Source organism: Dipodomys ordii, unplaced genomic scaffold, assembly GCF_000151885.1.
Source record: "Dipodomys ordii isolate 6190 unplaced genomic scaffold, Dord_2.0 Scaffold2, whole genome shotgun sequence".
Lineage (NCBI taxonomy): Eukaryota > Metazoa > Chordata > Mammalia > Rodentia > Heteromyidae > Dipodomys > Dipodomys ordii.
The window spans coordinates 6,607,517-6,619,371 of NW_012267218.1; the positions used below are offsets into that span (position 1 = coordinate 6,607,517).

The 11,855-nt window shown below is 42.7% G+C and overlaps 1 long non-coding RNA gene across 4 annotated transcripts in view; it reads right to left on the reverse strand.

Moving 5' to 3' along the window:
• The window catches only part of LOC105982811, a 29,005-nt gene that overhangs the window by 16,349 nt on the left and 801 nt on the right, over positions 1 to 11,855 (reverse strand). Inside the window, exon 2 of one of the 4 annotated variants that reach the window (XR_001174923.1) lies at positions 5,647 to 5,682. The exons of 2 other annotated variants lie outside the window; for them this stretch is intronic. This is a non-coding gene — a long non-coding RNA (uncharacterized LOC105982811). Of the gene's footprint in view, positions 1 to 5,646; positions 5,915 to 11,855 lie in introns of those variants that run through there. One more of the 4 variants, XR_001174922.1, reaches the window with a different exon arrangement.

An 11,855-nucleotide genomic window follows, 5' to 3' on the forward strand; every position in this document is an offset into this window, starting at 1 on the left:
GGGGAGATAGGGGGGAGGTAGGGAAGGGATGTGAAGGGTAAATAAAGGAGGAGGCTGCAATGCTTGGTAAGAAATGTATGCATTATCCTGCCCATGTAATTGTAACCCCTCTGTACAGTATGTTCACAAAAAAAAATTAAATTAAATTAAAAAAAAAAAACGTTAGCCAATAACAAGCTATCTTGAAACTAGCCAATAACAAGAAATCTAGCATGGTAAAATGCAAGTTCTATCCATGACTGCTACCCAAAATTATTGCAGAGCAACAACATGAAAAGATGACAAGAGTTTTATTCACCTCTAGCATGATGTGATCAATAGAAAGTAGCCATTATTAATAAAAAATACAGTATGTATAAAAAGGCAAGATTCTTCAATACACTAACAGAAGGGTGCTATGTCCACAAGCAATGTGTCTATTGTTTACTTATCAAGCCTTGATTTTTAAACTACAGTTTAAAAATGGAAATTTCAATGCTTTTCACACAAGAATTTGCCTTTCTCTCTCTCTCTCTTCTTTTTTCATTTTTGAGGTACTAGAATTTGAACTCAGAGCCTCATTCTTCCTAGGGAGACACTCTACCACTTAAGCAACCTTACCATTCTTTTTTGCATTGCTTTTTTTTTCCCTCTGACCCTTTAATGTAAAGAAGTACATCGATAAAAATAATATAAAGAAAAAAATGGAAATTTCAAGAGAAAAGCCACCAGTGTGATGACCTGACATGGAACTATGGCATATGAGAAATAGGTAATGAACTGGAGATGTTTCCACTCAAAAGGGCTGGTTTTACATATCTGAAAGGATTCTTTGTAGAAAATGAAGTTGGCTTGTTCTATAGGACTCCAAAGGACAGAGTAAAAGAGTAACAAAGTAGATTTCCACTCACAATAAGAAAGTTCTTACGGGACTCTAGGCATTCACACACAGTGAGACCAAAGGAGGAGTTTTAGGAGAGGAACACAAAGGTGCAAGGCCTATGTATATCTGATCATATAAAATAATATTTATCAAAATGAACGCCAGGAAATTTTTTTGTCTTGTGTATTCATTTATCTGTCTTTGGAAGGGTAAGGGACACAGAAATAGAGGGACAAAGGGTGAACAAATGCAGCAGTGGTATTCTCTAGACACTATGTTGAAAATGAACTATACACTTTGTGGATGGGGATGGGAGGGAAAAACAGAGCAAGGGAAGGGGAACACCGTCAAAAAAAAAAAAAGTTCTTTACCTGACTTATGTAACTGTAAGCCATGCACACCTTTATGCTAACAATTTAAAAAAAATATTTAAAAAGAAAGAACTTTCTAACAGCCCTAGACATAGTGAGTTTCCCATCATTGGAATACCCTACCATTATTTTCCATAAAACACCTGCATAAGGTCCACTAAGTGACTTTCAAGAACTGAAAGGAGGGCTGGGAAGGTGGCTCAGTGGTAAAGCGCTTGCCTTGCATGCATGAAGCCCTGGGTTCGATTCCTCAACACCACATAAGCAAAAAGAAAAAAGCCGGAAGTGGTGCTGTGGCCCAAGTGGTAGAGCACTAGCCTTGAGCTGAAGAGCTGAGGGACAGTGCCCAGGCCCAGAATTCAGGCCCCACAACCGGACACCCCCCCCAAAAAAAAGAACTGAAAGGAGCTAAAAATATATATATACTGTTTCAAATAGCTCTCAATAGAAAAACTACCTTCAGGTGTGCTAACGTGATATCATAGTAATGATGACACTTACATTAACATTTACTGTGGGCCAGATCTTATATAAGTGATTAATATGCATAATCCATATTTAGTTCTCACAACAATCCTGTATCACAAGAAGTGATCTGATGCTAAATTAGGCTGCCCTAGTGTTGTACAGTAGTCAATATTTGAACTCAGATCTACTTGACTCCAATTATATTTCTCTGTACAAAGGATAAATATTAAATGACTAGCAAAGCTTTCAAGCTCTAGAAGACACATAAAGAAACACACAATTCAGATGTGTCAGGACAATGCATAAACTGGGTTATATTCCTTACAAATCTAGTTGGCTAGAAGAAAGAGGAAAGGATTATTTGAAGTAGTACTGTGATGAAGGGGAGAACAATTATCCTGATTGTCCCCAATTGCCTACTTCTGTAAGTGCCAAAAAGCCCTTATATACCCATGGAATCTCAGTCAGAGCTGGGATTAATGATGACATCCCTTATACCACAGGAGTGAAAGCTCAAGATGGACAGACGTTTGAACGTCCCTGACTGGGAATCCTGCCCTTAACAAATACACTAGATGCAGATACATGGTTTCTTGGCTGCCTCTACTCACACCCATCTGTCACGATGGCAGTGTGCCTGCTCACATGTTGGTCAAACTGTCACTAGGGCATAGGTGCCAAGCAATGATAGTTTTAAGTGGGCAGCTTGCATAGCACTGTAAGAGCCCGCTCTTCTGTAGGAAAAAAAATTCCTCTGTGCTAAGACTGAAGGGCTGCAATCACAAGTGCATTACAGGCTTGATCCATCTCAACGTTTAGTCAGGGGGAAAAAACAAACCTTCACTAGTGGCAAAGAATCAAACTAAGGAGTTAAGTCAAACAGAAAGTATTTTGAGAACAAGTGAGTCATCACAGTGGAGCTTTCACACAGCCAGTCCTCAACTTCTGCGTATCATCATAAAATCCCCTGCTCAACAAGTCACCTCTGATGTTTTTAAATGGGATGCTGTGTTTTCCATGGTCCCAAGTAAGTGTAAAAATGCACTGATTTCTAGCAGTTCACCTCACAGTGTGTAGGTTCTTATTAGCTGTTTTTTTTTGGGTCCAGTTGTGGGGCCTGAACTCTGGGCCTGGGCGCTGTCCCTCATTAGCTGAGTTTTTTTTCTTTTGTTTTGTTTTTGGCCAGTTGTGGGGGTTGAACTCTGGGCCTGGGCGCTGTCCCTGAGCTCTTTTGTTAAAGGCTAGTGCTCTATCACTGTGCCACAGCACCACTTCTGATTTTCTGGTGGTTAATTGGAGACAAGAGTCTTTGACTTCTCCTGCCCAGCTGGCTTTGTAACTCAATCTTCAGATCTCAGTCTCCTGAGTAGCTAGTTAGGATTACCGGCTAGCTGGTTATTTTATAAACAGCAGAAGTGCATTCTACATCCAATGAACTCCATATATATCCATTTTAAATGTTGTCTTTTAAATGCAGAAAATAAATGAGACTCTCTCATGCGAAATGGATTAAAAATTAATTTGTATAGAAAAATCAGAAACTGAAATGGGTAATGAGAAAACAATTATATTTTAAACTGGGTGCTGGTAGTTCACACCTATAATCCTATCTACTCAGGAAGCTGAGATCTGAGGATCACGGTTCAAAGCCAGCACAGGCAGAAAAGTCCCCGTGAGATTCTTTCCTTTTTTTTTTTTTTTGGTCGGTCGTGGGGCTTGAACTCTGGGCCTGGAAGCTGTCCCTCAGCTCTTCAGCTCAAAGCTAGCGCTCAACCACTTGAGCCACAGCACCACTTCCCCGTGAGATTCTTTTATCTCCATTTACCACTCAAATACTGGAAGTGGAGCTGTGACTCAAAATGGTAGAGCTCTAGCCTTGAGCAAAAGAGCTCAGGGACAGCGCCCAGTCCCTGAGTTCAAACTCAAAAAAAAAAGAAAAAGAAAAAAAGGAAAAGGAAGAAAGTGTGTCCAAATCCAAAAACAATAAGTTCCAAGGGCAGATCTGTATGACAGCTACCTATCATACCCCTGACTATAGACAAAATGTTCCTAAACTACCAGGTTACTACTCTGCCCTTAAAAATCTCTTGGATTACTGGCATGAATAACTGCTATCTGGAAATTCTTTCCCAAGACTAAAACCCTAACACTGCAATTTGAGCCATTCACTGTCAGTTGTTTTACAGAGAAGCAGGTCCTCTATCCTCTGCACAGTTCCTAAGTATGGGTGTACAAAGAATACCCTGTTTACTATGATCAATAAGTCTGCTAACTTTTCCTCACTGGACCAGTTTATAAACTCTTTGGTTTTTGTTTTTGTTTTTTTTTAGTCACTTTCATTGTTCAACTCTAAGACATTTTCCAAGCTTGATTTTAAAAAAAACAGAAAAAAATATATATCTATACCATCCATATTAACAATGGGCCAAAAAAACTACACTTTCTTCCACAAGAGCAGCTTGCTGAAAGTAGCATTACTCTGAAGGAGTTTGGAAGTCCAACAGAATTCTCAGTATCTATACCTGAAGAGTGACAAAGTCTGAAATGTACCATACCCACTGCTACGGTTTGGTAAAGGGACCCTCAAAAGCCTGGGGCACTCCTGGTAAAAGCCTTTAGGAGGTGAGACCTGATAAAAGCAAGTTAGGCTTCTGGTGTGCCCTACCCTTGAAGGGTGTAGGGAACTCCATTCCTGTCTCTCTGCTTCCTAGATGCCATGAGGTGAACAGCTTCCCCATCGTAACTCTCACCATGAGATTCTCCCTTGCCACAGTGCCAACTAACCATGGACTGAAACCCCAGTAACTGGAGCCAGAATAAACCTCTCCCCTTACAGGTTGATCATCTCAGACAGCATGCCAGTGACAGGAAGCTGAACACACACTTAGAACATTGTGAAATGACATCACTTTCTGGCAGACCTGTGAAATACAAAGTGATAGATCAAGGGTTATGGTTGCATTCCACCCTTCCTACCCACCTCTTACTGCCCTGTATACACCTAAAACAACTTCTCTTAAATACCATTTGTTTCCTGCTCAAAACCAGCAATTTCAACAGTCTTAAACTAAATAGCCTTAAGTTTCACATCCCCTTTGCTCACATGATTCCCCAAAACATCCATGCCTAGGACATGACTTTGCTCATGTTATTCTCTAAAATGTTTTCCCTCTTGTCCCAAACTCAAACCACATCATGCCTTGTATTAACATTTACTTAACTGTTTATTTATTTCTTCCTGTGGCACTGTTTACAGTAAATGGCCAAACAATATTTTGGTAAAGGTGTAAAAAGCCATTATATGGAAAAAGTAGTATTTTCAACAGATGGTTTTGGAATAATTGGACGTTCACAGACAAAGGGAGAAGAAAAATAATCAATATCTAAACCTCACATCTTGTGTAAAAATCAACTCCCAAGGGATTACAGATATAAATGTAAGACATAATACTAGAAAACATAAGGCCATCTTCCTGACAAAGGACTGGGCATTGAATTCTAAGATGTGCATGCCTTCAAAGCACATCCATAAGCTGACAACCCAGGCTTTATCAGATGTTTGTGTGGTGAACCACACTGTACGAATGAAAAGACAAGCCAGAGACTGAGTGAATGTACTAACAAATCATATAGTTGGCAAAGGACTATCCAGAACATATTTTTTTTAAGCTCCAAACTCAGCAATAAGAAAACAAACAATTCATTGACAAAATGGGCAAGAGATTTGAGCAGACAAGTCATCGAAGAAGACACAATGTCAATAAGTACATGGAAAAATTAGCTATTAGGAAGTTACACATTAAAGTGACCTCTACCCACAAAAATAAAACCAGTACCAAATGGTGGCAACACAGAGAAACTGGATCTCTCATAGAGTGATGATGGGACTGTAAAATGTCGCTACACTGGAAGTTTGGCAGTTTCCTAAGTTAAACATATACTTACCACACAACCCAACAGTTACACTCCTAGGCATTTATCCTAGAAGAAATAGAAACATACATTCACACAAAAACCTGAAAATGAATACTCAGAGCAGCTTTGTTTGTAATCACCAAAAACTAGAAACAACCCCCATGTCCTTCAATGGGTGAATGATTACATAAAATGTTATACAGCCATACACTGGGCAAGCGTAGTACAACTATTATAACTAGGAAATGGACAATGACAGGGTTGTTTTTTTTTTTTTTTGTCAGTTGTGGGGCTTGAACTCTGGGCCTGGGCGCTGTCCCTGAGCTTTTCAGCTCAAGGCAAGCACTCTACCACTTGAGCCACACTGCCACTTCCAGTTTCCTATTGGTTTATTGAAGAGAAGAGTCTCACGGACTTTCCTGCCCAAACTGGTCTTGAACTGCAACCTCAGATCTCAATCCTCAGATCTCAGCCTCCTGAGTAGCTAGCATTACAGGTGTGAGCCACTGGCGCCCAGCACAATGTCAGTTTTTAGAGAGAGAGAGAGAAAGAGAGAGTGTATGCATGTACTCCACCTTCTGTCCCACATACACACACTGTATCCATCAGCACAATCAGGACATAAGACTGCTCCATTACCAAAGAAACTCAGCCCTAACCCAACCAGACACTGCTCTGTTCCCATTCTAAAGTCATCCTCAGAATGTAACTGGAACCATTTACACAGCCAGCTTTTTTGCATGTGTGCTGGACAGGGTCTGGGCACTGTCCCTGAGATTTCTTGCTCCAGGGTAGCACTTTACCACTTGAGCCACAACCCCCTTCCAGCTTTTTGGTGGTTAACTAGAGATAAATCTCACAGACTTTCCTGCCCACACTCACTTCAAACTGTGTTCCTCAGATCTCAGCCTCCTGAGTAGCTACAATTATAGGTGTGAGCCAGTTTTAGGGAGAGCTCTTACACTTTTGGCAGATGGGGGCTGACCCTCTGTAAGATTGTCTCACTGACTTCAGTTGTGTTTTTTCTTCTGGTTTCATCTCAAGCTCACTAGAGAAATGTACAAGTAACCAACAAAAATCACAGACTCAAATCACTTTTTAATGACGTGGAATCAATTTTGCTCATGATAAAACTAAATTCTCTGCTCGGGAGCTGTTCCTGGGTGGCATATTTTTTGAACACTGTAATTATGACCTCAAACTGAGCATGCCACGAATGTGCCCTCTCCACAAGTGAGTCTTCCCTATACGAACATAGGGGACTTCCCCCAGTAAAAGCCCCTTGTTTCTGTTGCTCCTGGAGAAGTTTGGCAAACTCAAATTGGTGCTCTCCTTGTTGGAAGTTTAAAAAAAAAAAACAAAAACACCTTTCTCCACCCCTTTATTGCCTGATTTACCAAGAGGTAAACCCACTACATGCAGGTACAGATCCTACAATCACACAACCTTTGTGACTGGCCTCTTAACTTGGTAGGAAGTTCTTAAGCTCAATCAAAAGTGCTACATCAATAGCTGATTCCTTTTTGTTATGAGTAGCCTTCCGCGTATCAAATCCAATTTAACCCTTGACAAACTGAAGGACATGGATGGCTTCTGGCTTGGACTTATAAATAAAGCTACTACAAGCATCCATGTATATGTTCGTACACTAGTGAATTAGTTTATTTCTCTAAAATAAATTCCCAAGTGTGAAACAGCTAGGCCATATGTTCAGCATGGGTTTAACTTTTTCAAAACTGTAAAACTAATTTTCAAAGTGGCTGTACTTGTGTATTTCATATTCCTATCAGAAGCATAAAGTAATACAAATATAGTAGTTATTATTTCTAAAGCATTTTCTACAAGCCTATAAAAAAAGACTAAGTATATTATAACCTGGACTATTTTCATTAAAAAAAATTTTAATTTCTCATACCAAGAATTATGTCATTCACAGGGAAACTGATGAACCTGGGAAAAAGTCAAGTGAAGTAAACTATGCCCAGAAAGACAAAGGATACATGTTTTCTCTTATGTAGATCTTACACCCAAAATACAACTTTCAATGTAAACACACAGAAGCATATGCATACGTACATAACCAAGCTGACTAAAGTATAATATATTCAGAAGTGAAACTCCAACTTGTAAACCCTTTGAACAGAGAACATGGTTTAACAAAATGAGTATCAGGAAGCTGAAACATGTTATGAAGGGGGAGGTTAGAGGAGGGAGGAGGCAGATGAATGGAAGAGAATGGTAGGTAAATGCAGTTATAATACTTGATGTACAGATGTGGGAAAGGAAGTGGAAAACGACATGACTGATGGGAAGGGGAAGTCGGAGTGGGCAAGAGGGAAGGGTGACTCTGATCAAGATGCACTACACACAAAAATGGACATATTAAATTCTGTAAGCCCCTTGTACAACCATTTGTAGATAAAAATGTAAAAATGTCCTGATTTCAAATTGCCTTTTTTTAACTGCTTATAAAAATTCATAATTATTTGTAACCTGTATGCTGGTGATTATTACCATATTACAAAATAAACAACATGCCTTGAGTAGCAACATTAAGTGTGATTTTTTTTCCAGTCTATAAAGACTAGAGGTTTAATATTACGTAGTAGTTGTGTTGTGAAATGTGATCACAATTCACTAATACACAGTATCAGAAGATGACATATTCAGCTGATACTTGGTAAGAATAATTTGAGACCAACAGCCTGAGGACAGGAAAAGAAAAACAGGCTCTGTCAAGAGAGGATCCTAGCAGGAAGGGTTGGGCTAGCAAGGAGGATAGGCAAAATAAATGGTTGACAACTATGAAAGTAGAACACTGAAACCTGTTGAAATTGTTTTAAAGAGGGAGAGTGATAGAGGGGTAATACAGACTGAAATATATTGTAAACGTATGGAAATGTAAGTATGCCTCCCCCACCAGAACTCATGCCACCTAATAAAAGTAGGGATAGGGGCATAAGGAAGAACAAAAATAAAAATAAAAAAGTGAAATAAAGCTATAATTATCTTGGCTGTAAGATTTTTTTACTTCATGCTTTTAAAAAAATCTTAAGAGAAAACTGACAATTATATGATGTAGTCTCTTTTGGGTTCTTAAAACCAGGAACTAAGTGTAAAATAGATAAATCTGCTGGCATGGAAACAGCAGCTAGACAGCCAATCCACAAAGAGAAAACTAACGCAGATTCTGCAACCTCCTAAATTTGTCAGTCTCCCATTCCTGTTAAAATTCCCTATTTCCTACACTTCATCAATAGTGAAGGTTTGCAATGCATGTGCTTTAACACATACACTGACTGCCTGCATGCTGAACATGCGTGGTCAAGAAGAATAGTCTAAATTAATTTAAAACAAAGGAAACAAGAAAATAGCAAGCATAGACCTTGAACCTAGCGCGATTCCTGGTCAACAGTAGGCACAAGGACTTCTGCTTAATGAATGAGTCCATTTCTTCTCACCTGAGCAAGCAGGTAAGGAAAAATAATAATAATAACCTCTACAAAATATTCTCCTGTGCTATTGTTACCAATGAGTCTCAGAACCCATCAAGACCAATTTTCTGAAAGCCTCACTCACTTACTCTTCCTCACACAAAGCAGCAGCATTTAATCCCCATTAGGCTGGCTGCCTGATACATGGGATGAGAGCATTTGCACATTTGCATAAATCCAGGACTCATCCTGCTTCATTCCACTTACAGTAAATTTCAAAGCTTTGTTTCACTTCCAAGTTTCACTTTTCAAATAAAAATTATTTTTCAAGTTTTATCTTTCAAATCAAAGTTCTATTCATAGTATATACATATACACTAAGGGACTCCTTTAGGGGAAATAAAATGTAATTGTCAAAATTAAAATCCTGCTTTTTTTTTTTCCTTTTCTAGACATCTGGGACATGCATTTATTTACTATTTCACATTAGTTCTCAAACTTTAAGAAAAAAAAAGGCTGGCCTATTTCCTTTAAGAAATTTAATTTTAGGGTCTATCAACATCTTGAATTGCATTACTGTTATTTTTAAAATATACATTTGCATACTGGAATAAAACTTAGCACAAACGTTCCATATAACCATTTCCTGGGCACTTAACTAACTTCCTATATGCCAGGCTTTATGTTTAACACATCCCTCCATTAATCTCATTTGTTTAACAAATACACTCATAATTTTTGCAGCATTGAGCCCAAAAAGAATTCATCACATTATAGGACTGGACTGGACACTAGCACTGCACTAAGTCAGTAAGGCCTATCACAAGCTTATTACTAAATTCAACCTGCATTACAGTAGCAACACGGAACAGGATGGGCAATGGAAAGATAATCAGAGAACCATCTGCAAACATATCAACACAGAAAGCTTCAATTGTCTACAGTGCTTACGTTGCATTCCCTTCTGTAAGAAGAGGAACATTATCTTATCTAACCAGAAACTTAATTCCAACTGTAGATTCATTTCTTCCACAAAGTACAATGCTCAGCCTTGTCAAGATACAAGAAGTAACTTGTTAGCTGGGTGCTCACACCTGTAATCCTGGCTACTCAGGAGGATGAGATCTGAGGATCACGGTTCAAAGCCAGCCTGGGCAGGAAAGGCATGCAAGACTCTTATCCCCAATTAGCCACCAAAAAAACTGGAAGTTGAGCTGTGGTTCAACTGGTAGATGGCCAGCCTTGAGCTAAAAAGCTCAGGGACAGCACCCAGACCAATTTCAAGACCCAGGACGCGTGCACACACGCGCGCGCGCGCGCGCGCGCACACACACACACACACACGATTGCCTTTATTCTGAAATCTCAAAATTAAATGTTGGTCTACTTTTTTTTTAACTTTTTTTTCCATATTCTTTGTAAAAGAACAAACGTGGGGCCGGTAAGGTGGCTCAGTGGTAGAGTGCTTGCCTTGCATGCATGAGGCCCTGGGTTCGATTCCTCAGCACCACGTACACAGAAAGAGCCGGAAGTGGTGCTGTGGTAGTGTGCTAGCCTTGAATGGAAGCGCTCACGGACAGAACCCAGGCCTTGAGTTTAAGCCCCAGGACTGGTTAAAAAAAAAAAAAAAAGCATTAAGGAGACTCTTCAAACAGTTTGCCTAAATGTAACCACCACCTTCCTAAGAACAAAGCAGGCATCAAGACTGGGAGACTGATGGGGACGGGAGTGAGAAAAGGGGTGGGCTCCATGGGCGTGAGCCCCTCGGTCTCCCCCGGACCGCGGAGCTAAGCGGTTACATCGGCTGGAAGGTTTTCGGAGGGAAACTAAACTCCTCGGGCGCCAGGAAGCCGCCGGCGTCGCCCCTGACGACGCGGTGGGAGCCGCGGCCCGCTGTCACTGGAGAGGGCCGGAGGAAGCGCGGAACCTCGGCACGCGGCCCCAAGCGCGCCCCGCGAGCCTCACCGGGCGGGTGGGGGGAGGCCGGTGAGGGGAGGTCGGTGGGGGGAGGCCGGCCGGTGCCGCTCCGCGCTGGAGCAGGTCCGGGCCACGGCCACCTCCTCCGCCGGGTCCTCCGGGACCACCTGGCCGCTGCCTGGCTCGCATTCAACAAGTAAAGGCTCATCTTCCGGGAATGGCTTCCAGAACCGAGGCCGCCCGAGGCAGCGCGGCCCCGGCGGCCCTGCTCACACCCGGGCCCCGGCCCCGGCCCCGGCCCCGGCCCCGGCCCCAACCACCGCCCCGGATGGCGGTGCGGGCCAGAAGGCCGGCCTAACCCTGGGGGCGGACCGGGAGACCAGGCCGAGGCGGAGGACCCGCGGCTGCTGCGTGGCCCTGCATGGTCTGTGGGGCCACCCCTGGGCACCGCGGTGCGTCCCGGAAAGCCGCATGACGCTGCGGGGCCGCTTGACCCTGCGGGGCCGCCTGGTCATGCGGGGCCTCATGACCCTGCGGGGCCGCCTGACCCTGCAGACACCGCTGCAACGGTCCTGGACGCCGTGGCACCCGGTGAAACCGACCCGGGCGTGCCGGACGACGACGCGGAGGAGGAGCGGTCAGCCGAGACACCGAGGCTCACGCCGCCAGCCCCAGATGCTCGTCCCCGCGCCCGGCCCGGCGAACCAACCCCGGGACCGCGCGGCCAGGGTCCCGCCTGCCCAAGCTGCACAAGCCCCTCAGCCTCCCACCCAGGAGCTTCGTCAGGCCAGCGCCCCGCCTCCCCCGGCTGCAGCCCCGCCTCCCCCGGCTGCCAAAGACCGGCCGCCTTCAGCCCAAAACCAACTCCGCGAAGTCAGCGCCCCGCCC